General features: G+C 38.8%; 1 protein-coding gene across 4 annotated transcripts in view; it reads right to left on the bottom strand.

Annotated features, from left to right (window-relative positions):
- LOC124637984 (diuretic hormone receptor) overlaps positions 1–2082 on the bottom strand; it is a 187260-nt gene extending 185178 nt beyond the window's left edge. For all 4 annotated transcript variants that reach the window (XR_006985316.1, XM_047174744.1, XM_047174743.1 and 1 more), the window contains exon 1: positions 1884–2082. The gene's annotated coding sequence lies outside the window, so the exon portion shown is untranslated. The remainder of the gene's footprint in view (positions 1–1883) is intronic.
- Between the last annotated feature and the right edge of the window lie 12950 nt (positions 2083–15032).

The raw sequence follows: 15032 nt of genomic DNA, 5'->3' as shown, positions 1-15032 counted from the left end.
GGGTGAAATTTTTCTAAAAATGTCGCATCAATAATAAGCTGTTGAGTTTCCGATAAATAAATAGATTGTAAGTATATAATGTAGAAAAGACAGAGTAGAGTAAAGGACACCTGCTAATGGTTATTGCCGGTTTCATTTGTTTTATTTCTGTAAAACCTTTTTAAATAGCTTGATCAGGCATAGAGGTCATGGCAGGAAGGCAAGTCAGGAATAGAAAAAGGGTTGTATAATGTCAAGGACTTTATCATGGACCATCTATTTTACACCGCTAACTAACTCGGAAAGGTCCTTTTAGTCTGTTTAATTGAATCTTACAACCCACCAGATGATAGGGTACCACCACATACTTCTAGAATAAGTCAACTGCACCATGCTCAGAGTTTGCCCTCTAGACATAAAGTCATATTGTTCGTCACTCCTGCATACATTAGTGCCCATATCTAAGAAACAAAAAACTATCAGACTCAAAGTTAACAATAAGGATGTTCCATCTAAACAGCATAACGTACCATTAATATATTTTAATTAAAATACATTGATTAGTATTTACCTGCTTCTCTCTATATGGTCAACTACTAGTATTATGAATGCGACATAAAATTTTACATCTTCATAAACCCATAAGTGTGCATCCTGTATGGGTTTGTCAAATTATTCAGAGCACGATACTTAAGTTTGGGTGGTTATTGTCTTATTGACATTTTTGACCGGTTCGTCAGTCAGTTAGTTAGCAAGCAGTTAGCAAATAGGTTCTAGACGTCATAATAGAATAGAATACAAATAGGGTGGCCTTAGGTTTTAGGCATGAAGATGCATCCTATAATTATCTTAGAGGTCTCTCATGTTTGGTTTATTATTGTTCTGTTTCGTTTTCACACTTTCCATATAAGGCACATTGCATCACCGTGGTTTAATCCAGGGATCAAGAAATATATGTTAGTTATTGTAATATTTGTTGCAAATAAGTATTAAATAATGTCTGATGTTAATTTTGATGACAAAGCCAGATTTAGAGGCGGATAGATTTCAGACCTGATAATAAGAATTATTACATAATAGGTATGTAGGGATTTCGTTAATCAGCTAGTAGAAATTATAATTATAGATAATGTAGAAGAGACACGATTCCTCGAAGTGAAAGTATTTTTGGCTTGCCAACCAGCCATTCCATTAAATAGATCCTACTTAACGAACATAACTTTCTCATATAAAACTTGAGATCCAACATTTTTATCCTGTAAGCAAAACCAACTTTCCTATAAGTATTGCGCCAAAGTTCTGTCAATTTCCTCGAGTTTGTCGTACAGTTTGTCGTTAGACATTAATGTGCTATCAATTTATTGGGTCTGTCACTTCCCACGACGGGTAGTTATTTATTATCTTATACAGAAACGTCTGCGCTTCTCATTAGAACTTTAATCAAAATATCGCGCATCGTTTACTAATTACGTACTAATACAGGAAATTTTTCATTGATGAATCCACTCATAGATGCTTCTTACATCATTCGATCATCAATTCTTATGCTACATTGTTATCAAAATTATAATGCGTAACGTTTAGTGTGTACACAATCTATTAAATTTTATTGTTTATCAGGCGCCTCGCTACCGTGTGCACTTAGCACTTATAAACGCAATAACCTATTGTTTTAATACAATGCCAACTAAATAGTAATATCTACTTAAGCGTATCGATTACACAAATGATTAGAGCAACTATGAACACCATTTTCACACGTCCTTAAAAAGTGATGTGGCTATAAACCGTAGTATTAACAAATTGAACAAACATCTCGGCGGGGTCACTCGATAACAAGACCGATTCGATAGTCGGATGTTTCTTGTAGCGATATAAGACAAAATTACATAAACAATTGTTACCTCAAGAAATGGAATCCTCGTACCAATTGTTGTTAGGGAACTTCACTAATATGCACTAGCACTCACTGTTCACTTTGTATTATTGTTAGATATTTGTGATTATTTAGTTAATATCTCGATAAGTTTGCAAGTTTGCGTGGATCGCGCGAGTTAGGCGGCGGGCGTGAGCACGGCCGCGTCCCGTCACCGTTGGAAATGCACTGACACGTTCAGACGCAAGACTGTAGGGGAAAATTCAGTGGTTGTTCGCCCTTTTGGCTGCTAATTTATATCTATTTTCTTTTGATTATAATCTAAATTTTATCATTAATAAATAAATAAGGATCGTCTTCATTACAAGAAGAAGGAAGTTTGATAGGGACTGCACAATTTGTTGCGTTTTTCCAGATGATTATACAAACACGCGGGATTTTTTTTAGGATCATGTTTAAAATGATTCAATTTGCGATAAAAGGCCCTCAACTCAAATTCGGGGAAAACATTTTGTTTAAAATTTTTTCGTAAACATTCCCTTAGGAATTTTCCATGTAAATTAAAAAAATATCCGATTTTTATCAAAATTGTATTTTTCTAATAACCCTTTTGGTATGGCTGCTTAGTCATCAAATAAAATAAAATACTTAAATCTGTTTACAAAATACATATACTATTGTGACTTAAATAAACAGTATATTTGGCAACATACTTTATCTTTACAAAATAATGATCTTTTTTTAAACAAAACTGAGTAATAAAAAAAAAATACTAGGTACTGTTCAGCAAACAGAAGTAAATCCGTAAACCTGGATAGGTAGTACGGATACGAAAAATATTTAAAAAGCCACAGTTTCGAAATCTATTATAGAAACCATTTTACATACCTATAGGTATCATTTTCTGGGTTGTGAGTAAATATTGCTAGTACCTAAACATTGTTATCAACTTGTAACCATTAAAGCCAATTACTTCTATTTGTCTTCGTTTCACTTTTAATTGTTAATGATAAATCCAAAAGTAATTTTGTAATGTACTCACTTACGAAAATTAGAAAAGGTTGTCAATACCCATTTCTTCCGATACATTGATAAAAATTAACTTACCTACTTTCAATTTATGGTTAATCTAAGAGTGTTTTACACAAGCTGATTGTTTGCTATCGGCTGAACGAACTGAGCGATGGCGCTCTGAAAAACCGAGCGTAAAATCAACTAGTGCGAAAGCGCTACATTATCTATTCGATACCCACTGCTAAAATTCTATAAATACTCCCAAAATCGAAACAGAAATACTGCCTTAAAAACCTTACTTTTAAATTTCGAAAGCTTATAACAAAGCGGACTTATCTGCAAATTTTTGTAAGAGCGGGTGGGCCCGACACTCATTCTGACGACGTTATTATTGACGCCACAAGTGACCCTCGAGAGATCAAGGCGAGAAGGATCTCTCGTTGCTGAAGATGCTGGGTTGGGCAAGAGGCTGTTGACAACACGTGCTATGTAATGTTGATCATAACATTGAGATCATTAGTGAGAAGGTAGATACCTACTTTTTAGCGTAAGGGCAAATTATTGTCTCTGTTAGAATGAGTATTTTAGTAAATGGTTTTTCACATTTAGTTGTTAATTGGAGGATAACTGTGCAGGTAAATAAATCTATAGATACTATTTTATAGCTAATCTCCGGATCTTGTGGGCTGATTTGAAATATTATTTTTGTGTTAGATGGCTAATTTATCGAGAAGGGTTCCTTTTTCATCCGGCTACGCGGAGGTATTCCCAAAAAGATAAACCGGATTTTATTTATATTTAGTACTTCATTTTAGTCGTTAAACGTAGCATATATTGTATTTGGGTAGTCGAAAATATATACCATATTTATAGCAAAATTGTTATTTATAGGTAGCTAATTTCACTTCATGTTTATGATAATTATGGTAAAATTGGGTTTACGATGAGAAATTGAAAAAAAAAATTGAAAGTTTGTCATCTTTTGACAAACAGGAAAATAACTTTTTTCACAGGTACTCTACCTAAATATATTTGCGATAGACACGAGTACATATACGAAATTAGGTCAATCTTTTATTTGGACCATATATTTTTTATTAAAATAAAAATGTGTAGGTATATAAGTGTTAGAAATCAATGTGTAGGTAAGTATTTGAAACTTTTTCCCAGGTAAAAAACTTAATATGCAGCGTTTTTGCCTATTCCATCTACTTTTATTACATTAACTAATATCAAGGTAAAAGATTCGATCTTTTCAGTGGTATCCAAGGGTTCATTGACCAATTTTAGTCCTAAGATAGACTGAAAAACTACCCACGAGGTCACCCAAAAGAAAACAAAGTGATCGGTGTTTCTTTATTTTTGTTCCGACTGTGTTTCGTCTGTAATATGTGTTTTACTCTCTTTACAACTGGCTTTATTTATACCCCGAAGTGGGAAGGTTATTTTCTTTGATACCTACAGTTAAGTAGGTCATATAATATAACGTGACGTGAGCGACTGAGATACGATAATAGTTATATCTTTTGATCGTTGTCCTGCACTGCTTGGGATTTGTCCCATTAATTAATTAGTGAAGACTGTGGTCGCCTGCTAATTGTTCTGGGCCCTTGGACGTAAATATACGATTGGATTGTTTCTATACGCGGTTATTTAGAAAATGAAAGTTTGTTGTACATTATCATCATCAGCCTATCGCAGTCCACTGCTGGACATAGGCCTCTCCAAGTGCACGCCACTGAGATCGATTTTCGTGTACATTATCGGTGAAATAAAATTCAATTGTAATAAAATAAATTGTGTGTAGCCTATTCTTCTTAAACCTGAGTACCACTATCGGAGACATGAAATACTCCTAACTCACCTTAGTTCTATTCTAAAGTTACTGAATAAGGTATTCTAATTTCTTAGGTATTTGAGGTAAAAAATCCTTGGCATCTCGGTAGGGATATCAAGATTTATAACACCAATAGCATAAACAATATTAGCCGTATTTCATAAAATCTGGACAGTTACTCTCAAGGGACAATGTTTACGAGGAAAATAAATAAGGGCCTGGAGGGTGTCAAAGGAAGGCGTAGATTTTACCATAGAACCTGCTTACAGTTTCGCCCGGGGCAACACGGAAATGTGTTACAGCCTATTGCATGGGTAAATATGGCAGATAAAAGTATTACGTATTTACGATATTTTATAGTTATGTAAAGTTCTGATGTTTTAGGAATCCTCGAATTACGTCTACATATTTACACATTGGACCTATTTTACTACTCGTCTGAAAACAAATTGAATTAGTAAATTAGGTAAGAACCCTTATAATGTTTTCCTTTAATTTGGCTCTCTGAGCTAAAGCCAAAGCTGCAGGCTCCTGAATGAATGATTTTCTTTTGTTCCTTTCTTAACATGACAGAATAACAAGTTATCAAAGAGAGGCCTCGTGTTTGATGACTACTCTACCTGTCTTGAGATTTGTGATGTCATTTATTGCGCTACGTAATTCCTTCGCTAGCCAAAATCTGACAATGCGTTCTGTAGTTCCGTGCATAAGCAATTGACTTGCTGGTTTTTAACTGGTTTTACCACATTGTATTCTGAATATTCTCAGGCAGTTTTATTCTTTTATTAAAATCAAGCTGACGATGGTGATATTTGCAACCAAATAATATGAAAAACAAATAAACTAGGTCCGAGTTATAGAATCATCATAATTGATGAATATATATAGCTTCTTCGATCACGCCTTCATTCCATAAAACTGTTGGCTTTTTGCCAAGTCTTTGTCCCACTACCCTAATAATTTTATTCGACCTTTATAAGCTTTCGAATAAAAATAAGAATGTATGTAACCTTATTTTTTTGTTAGATTTTCTATTTTATTTTGTATCTAGTAATAAAAGTCATAGACAAGAATTTCGCACCTCCCACCTTTACCGATTTTAATTTGCTAACGATCAAAATAGAAAATAAGATATTGAAAACCGTCTTTTCCATTAGATATTCTTCTCCGTAGATAAGCTGACCAAATACAAAAACACTTAATTTTAAATAAGATTGTTCAAGCAAATAATTAAAATGTTTTTTTAATCCGACAATAAACGATTTATTTGTTTATTCAAAACATTATTTTAATTTAAGTACATGGTGCAAAAACACGGGGTTTTTACTCAGAAGCTTTATAAACCGCGGCAAGCGAGCTGTTGGCTTTTTACGCTAAAATCCGGCGCGTGCGGTTTCATATGACAATGAGGTTTGGTTTACTGCAGAACTTAAAATAAACTCTACGGTACACAATGGTTATAATGGATGAAAACAGCAGAATCTATTAATAAATAATATGAATGAAAACTAAAAAAAGAAATAGTTAAAAAAACTAAAAGACACGCTTTTTGTAACGTTTCTTAGCTAGTCATGTATTGTCATCAGAACTCAGAGCGTGTGCAATATTTCATCCTAATCGAAGGTCGGGAAGAGGGTCAAATTAGATTAAGATTTTCTAAGATATGTACATAGTAAAGTTAACATATGTACATTTATGTGCTATAAGTCTCATAGTTATAAATAATCTCTTTAAAACTCTGTTCCATCTCTTCTTGTAAATAAATAACGATCAAGGATTTGGAATCCCGTAACTGAGGAATTTCTATCTTGAGATGTACCTAAACAGTGGCGGCCCTAGGGGTGTGCGAACTGTGCCATCGCACAGGGCCTCGCGCTTGGAGGGGCCTCGCGCTACAACCCACACTAATATAAAAAAAATATAATTAGAAGATATATATCTGGTCTGGTCCAAGAAAAAAATGTGCATTTTTTCTATATTTCTAATTCATCCTACGTTTACTTTTTGAGTCTTCAATTTAACAAAAAGTTGGAACACCAAAATAACAAAGCAACTGGCTCTCGATCCAGTCACGGATTCTTTTTATTTGTGCTTGCTTTTAAAGAATGTCCCAAAACTCAACAATTTTCGCGCTCGCTACGCTCGCGACTTGACCTTGCACTGTTCTTTATTATACAAATTTAGGTGCTTCAGTGACCTAAAGCTCAAAAATGTTTGCGCTCGCTACGCTCGCGGGTGCTTAACTTTACACTTGTTTTATTTTTTCATCCTTTTTTAGCCGAACCTAAAAGGTAGCGCCGCTTTATGTCCTTTTATTAACAAGAAAATAACTCCTAGTTTTCGTATGAACTTTCTTATTTACGACGTGCGAACTACTCAAGTTACAATCTTTCAATACATAGGGAACGCTTGGGTCCTGATTGCACCCGGGCGCTACATGAGCCAGAGACGGCCCTGAATCAGTTATACGAAGAACTGAATATTATCTCGGTGCTGAAATGTATATTAGAAAATAATTTAACTGAAATTTATCCCACTACCGAAATAGTCTTGAGAATTCGTATAATAAAATAATAATATCGAAAACGCAGTTTTCGAGGCTTAAAATTATTAAAACATGTTTAAGGAATTCGATGATACAAGATCGACTTTCAGCCCTTGCTATTCTTTCGATCGAAAATGACGTTGCTCATTCATTCGATTATTCTGAATTAATTAAAGATTTTAGTTTAATATTTGTTAATTTTGTGATTCTTTAAATATAAACCGTAGTTAAAATAAAATTTTAATAATTAGTTTAACTTGAGCATTTCTCCTCAAACATGACGGTTAGCTAAATCAAAACGCCAGCTTACTCTCGCAACACATACTTTTCACTTTAGACAAAGGGTCTTTTTTTTTTCCGACGTCAAAAATCATCAAATGACCCCTCCCGCTGTGGCAGCGGGTCGCAGCGGCGAGGGAGTGTCAGACTCTTACTGACTAAAAACCGTCGTGTTCCGTCATAGGCCTTATGTACCAGGGCCGCGGTATCTCTTTCGAACAACCCGCAGCCCCGGCAGGCCTTGGCCCTGCTGGGCCCCGCTGGGGTTGTTGACATCTCTTTGAGGAGCGCGTGGAACAACGCGCGCCGTCGACACGGGTCTGTCGTCTAAGCAGACAGAGGGACGATGAGCCACCCAAACTCACCGCCCACAGACCCACGCCTACGGTGGCCGGGAGTCATCACGCGACACCCGGCGCCCATGGTGTCTACCTGGTCCAGCGCGGCGGCCGGGATGAGAGGTGCGTACTCTCTGGCGTTCCGCCTCCTCCTTCTCGAGCATGACCGCTTCGCAGAAGGAGGCGACGGCATCCCATTCCCTCTCGCCCCGGACCATGGCCTGAACCAGGGCCGGACGCGAGAGGTCGCCGCCGCCCAAAGCCTCGACGAGGACCCGGCGGTGCCCCTCCCATGCGGGGCACACCTGGACTGTGTGGTCCATCGTGTCCTCGGGGCTGTCCGCACAATGGTGACACCCGGGCGCCTCCTCACGACCGATTCGGTGCAGGTACCTCCCGAAACAACCGTGTCCGGTGAGGACCTGCGTCATGCGGTACGTGAGGGCGCCATGACTCCTCCCGAGCCACTCCTCAAAGAGCCCTGCACTGGGTTGCGACAGTCGCTCCCTCCAGGCCACCATGAGATCGCGCCGGAGCTCTGCCCGCTGCGCGACAACTTTCCCCCCGGCGCTGAGCCTCCTCGCGCCCGTCGTACAGGCGCAAGAAGACTCTCGCCTCCAGATCCCACGGTGGCAGTCCGGCTAGTAGGCCAGCTGTTTCGCGGGAGATCGTGCGGTACCCCCGGATTAGCCTGATGGCTATCACCCTTTGGGGCACGTTCAGGTAGTGTACGGCCCGCTTCCGTACCGAACGTGCCCATACCGGGGCCCCGTAAAGGGCCATGGACCGTAAGACTCCCGCATAGAGTTTACGGCAGGGGGCATTTGGGCCTCCCAGGTTGGGCAGGAGCCGCCTGAATGCAGCACCTGCCTTCTCCAGTTTGGGGCCCAAACGTCGGAAATGCTCGACGAAGTTCCAGCGGCTGTCGAGGACGAGTCCCAGGTATTTCATCGCCCTCTCGACGCCGATGGGAACCCCCCCCCCCACCGTGACTTGGGAGCCTGAAGGTGGCGCGTTCCGAAGCCCATGAAAGCACATGGCCTCGGATTTGTGCAAAGCCACCTCCAGGCCCAGCAGCTGTGTCTTTCTAGACGACAGACCCGTGTCGACGGCGCGCGTTGTTCCACGCGCTCCTCAAAGAGATGTCAGCAACCCCAGCGGGGCCCAGCAGGGCCAAGGCCTGCCGGGGCTGCGGGTTGTTCGAAAGAGATACCGCGGCCCTGGTACATAAAAGGCCTATGACGGAACACAACGATTTTAGTCAGTAAGAGTCTGACACTCCCTCACCGCTGCTAACCCACAGCGGGAGGGGTCATTTGATGATTTTACGTCGATAAAAAAAAAAAAAAAAAAAAAAAAAAAAAAAAAGGCCCAGCAGCTGGATCCTCTCGATTACTGTCGCAACCCCGCGCGTCATTATGTCGGCCGCCTCCTGTGCGACCTCCCCTGTGCCAGAACCAGCGTGTCGTCAGCGTAGCAGACCACGCTGACGCCGCTAGGGAGGTCGGCGCGCAGCACCCAGTCGTAGCCGATGTTCCACAAGAGCGGCCCCAGAACCGACTCCTGCGGAACACCGCACGACATCTCTCGCCGGTTCTAGACAAAGGGCCTCGCATAGACCTGCCGCACGTAGCCTCGCAATGGCTAGGGCCGCCGCTGTACCTAAATAACTTAATGTTAATAGTTAGTCCTATTAACTACTACCTACAACTATGCGGACCTCTTACTTAACCACAGTTATTAAATGTAGGCATCTCATTATCGGAATACTAGATGGTTTAAGAAAATATGTATGTAGTTTTCGCGATTTAGTTGGAACGTTTGATGGCCAAAAGTTCGGTAGATTTGTGTCTTCTTTTTAATAATAAAAGACATTCAAGTGATCGCGAACCCCTAGAAGTAAATTACGAGACCAAGAGTATTTTATAAATACGAACAAACAAATACCTTAAATTCTTAGGCTGAATGAATGCACGTTATTTATGGAGTAGATACGGAATTATTTACCATTCAAATGCAGAGAAGGCGACATTCTATTGATCATTAATATGTAGTTTATAAATTCACCGTTTTTTTTGTGCAAGGCAGAAACATTCTAAAAGAACACAAAGTAGTTCTATCAGTACCTAAAGAAATGATCTAAACTATCCAATTCAACATTACCAACAGCACTTACTGGAAGTGCTCAAGCTTAAGCTCTAGAGAATACCACACAGCTATACATTGCACTTGCATTATACGGCACTTGTTGATCAAGTAGCAAACAGCTGAGAGCTCGGGGGACATGCTTCGATAGCGAACTTACTAACTGTGATTGCCTGTAATTACGACGCGGTGGCGTGGCGTGGCGTAGCGTAGCATAGCTACCTATGTATCTGTTTAAAGGATACTGTTTACTAAAGTGTTGGCCAATAGTTAGCGCATAGTAGAAATAGATAGCATAGGTTAGCCATCTTTTTTAGGGAATAATCATCAGCAATTTATGGCAGCATAATTTAAGTTGTACTTTTATCGTTCTTCGTTCGTTTATTATAGTTCTCCCGGGAAGCTTTTGAAATTGAGGGCGGAAGCTAGATCAAAATATTTCAAGTTGATAAGAAAGTAGCCCAATAATTTTCATACTTACCTGATGTCCATAAACACTAGGAGATGCAGAGGAACTTACCTATTTTCAAAATCAAGTATTTCATCAAATACCCTTCAGTAAGGACATCATAAAATAACTGAAATAAGATAGGTTTTTGCGGGGTTTTGCGTAAGAGTACCTAATACCACATCAACTGTCAGGTATGTTGAATTTCCACATAATTTGTGCAAATGTGACTGACAAAATGCTAGCGTGTCGCGAATACTGAAACTAATTTGAATAACGCGTCGGAATGTACAATTTTATGTCAGAAATGGGTTTCGAGGAATGTTTTCATTATTATTTTATCATGGTGGTACTTATAATACTTACTTATTGATACTAAAAAGTCGTGGTGGCCTAGTGGGTAAAGGACCAACCTCTCAAGTATGAGGGCGCGGGTTCGATCCCAGGTCAGGCAAGTACCAATGCAACTTTTCTAAGTTTGTATGTACTTTCTAAGTATATCTTAGACACCATTGACTGTGTTTCGGATGGCACGTTAAACTGTAGGTCCCGGCTGTCATTGAACATCCTTGGCAGTCGTTACGGGTAGTCAGAAGCCAGTAAGCCTGACACCAGTCTAACCAAGGGGTATCGGGTTGCCCGGGTAACTGGGTTGAGGAGGTCAGATAGGCAGTCGCTTCTTGTAAAGCACTGGTACTCAGCTGAATCCGGATAGACTGGAAGCCGACCCCAACATGATTGGGAAAAAGGCTCGGAGGATGATGATGACTTATAATACTTACTTGTACTAACGTTTACACGAAATCTAAAATTAATAAATTATGATAATTATAGTAACTATCTGGTAACTGATAGATCGACGCACAGCTAAAGATACACATTTTAGAAGTCTGAATTCAAGTGCCCTTGGGTTAAGAAGGATAGATTCCAAAAGATAAGCAAAGGAACCGGGAAATAGCTTATCGCATATTACTTAGTGGAAACCCCATTCCATCTACATTTGTGTGATTGCCTATCTCTCATTATGAAAAGCAAACGCGCGCATCACATCAGTACTTTTCGTACACAATATTGAAGAGTCCGATTTCTTTCATTTCCCTCTCCACTATACAGTTTCAAAAACACTGAAGCATTAAACAGCCCCTTATCAATAAAAGAGTCAATCGACAATATTTTAAAGTAATCTTTGTGAATGAAACATTAAAAACCAAATTCCTTTTCATTGACGAGTCAGTTTGTTACGCTTGTTAATGTTTTGGCTCTGACAGGGTATTTCTGCAAAACAGTGTGTACGATATATCGATTTCCTACCTCCTTGAACATAACAAGTGTGCGTTTGGGACCTCTGACGTCCCCATAAGGGTCAAGAGCGCCATAGTACAAACATTAACCCGTATTGGTTTCGCTACACGCTATTATTGGTTGGGGACTCCGCACGTAATTGACCTCAATTTTAAATCGTCTCCAACGAAATGGTCAGAGAGCGTGTAAGTCAGAAGGTTTACAAGTAAACATGATTGTGTGCTAGAGCCGTGGTAACTGCTCCAAACAATCCGGTAGTTCCGGCAAACTTGGGCTCTCAAAACGCCCTACAGAGTTTGCCGACTGCTTTTTGTAGAACACAAACAAGAATCTTTCGTCACTAGCGTGACGGATTGCAAACAGCCCGTAGGCCCATCAACCCGACCCTTAATTATAACATGCAATTATTACTTACGAGGCTGTGATAACACAACAGCGTTCAAGCCTCAAACAAAAAAAAAATAAGTAATAAAAAACTTTTTTACATAAAAATTAAACCGACTTCCAAAAACAAACTAAAAACCAAAAAAAAAAAAAAACAAAACAAATTTTAGGTGCATCGGCTTAGTTTGTTTTTGGAAGTCGGTTTAATTTTTATGTAAAAAAGTTTTTTATTTACAGCTTTTCAGTGATACGAATAGTTGTCACTATCCATATAAGTGGAAAGTTCTCATGAATACAAAGAATATAAGCCCAAATACAAGGTATTTTACATATTCAGTTGTCGAGTTCCCTCGAACTTTTCTGGTCTCCATCATCATGTCAGCTCCAAACCTTCACTGTTGCAAAGGTCTAGTCAATACAAATAATATAAGCCCAAACACGAGGTACTTTACATATTCAGTTATCGAGTTCCCTCGACCCTCTCTGGTCTCCATCATCAGGTCAGCTCCGAACCTTCACTGTTGCAAAGATCTAGTCAATTCAAACAATATAAGCCCAAACACGAGGTAGTTTACATATTCAGTTGTCGAGTTCCCTCGACCCTCCATCTCCATCATCAGGTCAGCTCCAAACTTTCACTGTTGAATAGTGCTTTCAGGCATACGGCTGAGTGTCAAGTTTTTACCTTATATATGTATGCCTACAACTTTCGAAGGTTGCCCTCGATTTCTCAGGGTTTCCATCATCAGATCCTGATCTGATGACTATGGGACCAACTGGCAGCTATTCCGCGTCGAACAAAAAAAGAATCACGTAAATCGGTCCATAAACCTCGGAGTAATCGATGTACATACATAGAAAAAAAAAAACATACCGGCCGGATTGAGAACCTCCTCCTTTTTGGGAAGTCGGTTAAAAAAACACCGACACCTGAAAAAATCTTCATTATGTCACTGCAATATCGTGTTCGATCGAGGCATTAGGCCTCCAAAGCTTAAGTCCGTTTTAGTGTTTTCCATCGACTCGTCAAAAAGTAGAAGGATAAGACACTCAACGAAAAATCCATAATAATTTTTTTTTTATTTGTTTATATTTAGTGATTTATTTTTAGTGGAACTTTTGTGTTCCTTGCCCAACAAGAATATAAACTACATTATATGTGTAGCAGAGGTTCTAAGCGCGTCTGTCTTGGCGTCAATTTAAAGCTGCTTGGTAGCTACGTGATTATATTGTAGCAGTTGCAATACAACTACATATAGGGAAATTCTTCTTTTTCCAAGAAGGTAAGTCAGATATACAGAGGCTAGGTTTCAAGAAGGTAGGTTGGATTTAGAGCGACGTCCTTTATTGCATTGTATGTTTTTTTATCAGCCGCGTTTTCCTTATATTATATATTCAATAACTAACTAGCTTCAGCCCACGGTTTCATCCTCGATCTACTGAAACTTCTCCACGCACCTGGATTTTTGTCCGTTCTAGTAGAAAGAACTTTCCAAATCGGACCCTTAGTTCCTGAGATTAGCGTCAAACTAACTTCAGTTTTATAATATTAGTCTAGTATGTACGTAAGGTATAGATTGCGAAACATGGAGTTTGCCAGATTATTAGATATATTTATGCTACACAAAGTTTCAAAAAATATGTATGTTACGTTTATATGGTCGGATATTGCCTATATTCTTGCAATTTCTGTTTAATAATGGAAGTATAGGTACATCTTTCACATTATTTAATATCCTGTAATAAAGATATTTTTAGTAACATTACTTTTATAGGACAGATATTGTGATGCTATTTACGTCTTATTGATTTTAGATTAAATATACGGATAATGGTGAATTTATATAAGCAATCCATCCGTTCATTGGCGATTAGGGATTGAATTTTCACATAAGCTCCTATAACCTACTAGTTATATTGAACCTCTTCCTATACCCGGATACAATATACCTTTTTACCTTTTTTTTAACGACGTCAAAAATCATCAAATGTCCCAACGAAATTAGCGCGCCAACATGCGGTTGTGAGGGGGACGAGGAGCGTCGTTACTAGCTCCGCCCTCACACGTTTTCTATGGATCCCGCCTATTATATTGAAAATAAAATCAATCTAGACCAATCTTAGAGCTTTTTTTAAATATGGCAAAAATCATCAAATGTCCCCTCCCGCTGTGGGTTAGCAGCGGTGAGGGAGTGTCAGACTCTTACTAACTAAAAACCGTCATGTTCCGTCATAGGCCTTTTATGTACCATGGCCGCGGTATCTCTTTCGAACAACCCGCAAACCTATTTTACTTGGGGATATGTAATACCCAACTAACAATTTAACGTCGTTTAAAAGTTTAATAAACGTTATCTTAATTCCATCGATCGTAATACCTAAGTCGCACTTACGTTATAATAACGTTTACTAAACGCGAAAATGGCCCCAGTTATATGACCAACATTGTCGTATAACGGACATACAAAAGTCACAAGCTGACTTCGTTAAGTCATTCAAAAGTCGTATGAACGTTATGGAATTACCACTTTTGTTGCGCAGAAGTCGCATCATAACTTTACAACGGCTAGTTTGTTGTATTGTCGTCATAAGGGCGTTTTTGAATGATTAAAACGTTTTATTTGAGTCAAGGAACAACACCTGTAAAACTTATTCATTTTTCTTGATAGTGACGCGGTGTTTGTGGTTTTGTAATAAAAAATACAAGGAAATAAAAGGTGATGAGTGTTATTTAACTTATATTTATATATCTCGCTAATAAATGTATCTGTCTCTCATGGCGTTTAGTTCGACTTGGTATTAAAGTTTTATGATACTATACCTATATGTATTTATTTCAGATTTTCATGCCCCCTCGCAATTTTGTGTTTTAATGATTATATTTT

The sequence above is a fragment of the Helicoverpa zea genome, chromosome 17 (genome assembly GCF_022581195.2).
Source record: "Helicoverpa zea isolate HzStark_Cry1AcR chromosome 17, ilHelZeax1.1, whole genome shotgun sequence".
Classification (NCBI taxonomy): Eukaryota; Metazoa; Arthropoda; class Insecta; order Lepidoptera; family Noctuidae; genus Helicoverpa; species Helicoverpa zea.
Note: the sequence above shows the minus strand (reverse complement) of the source record. Positions and strands in the feature narration are given on the sequence as shown.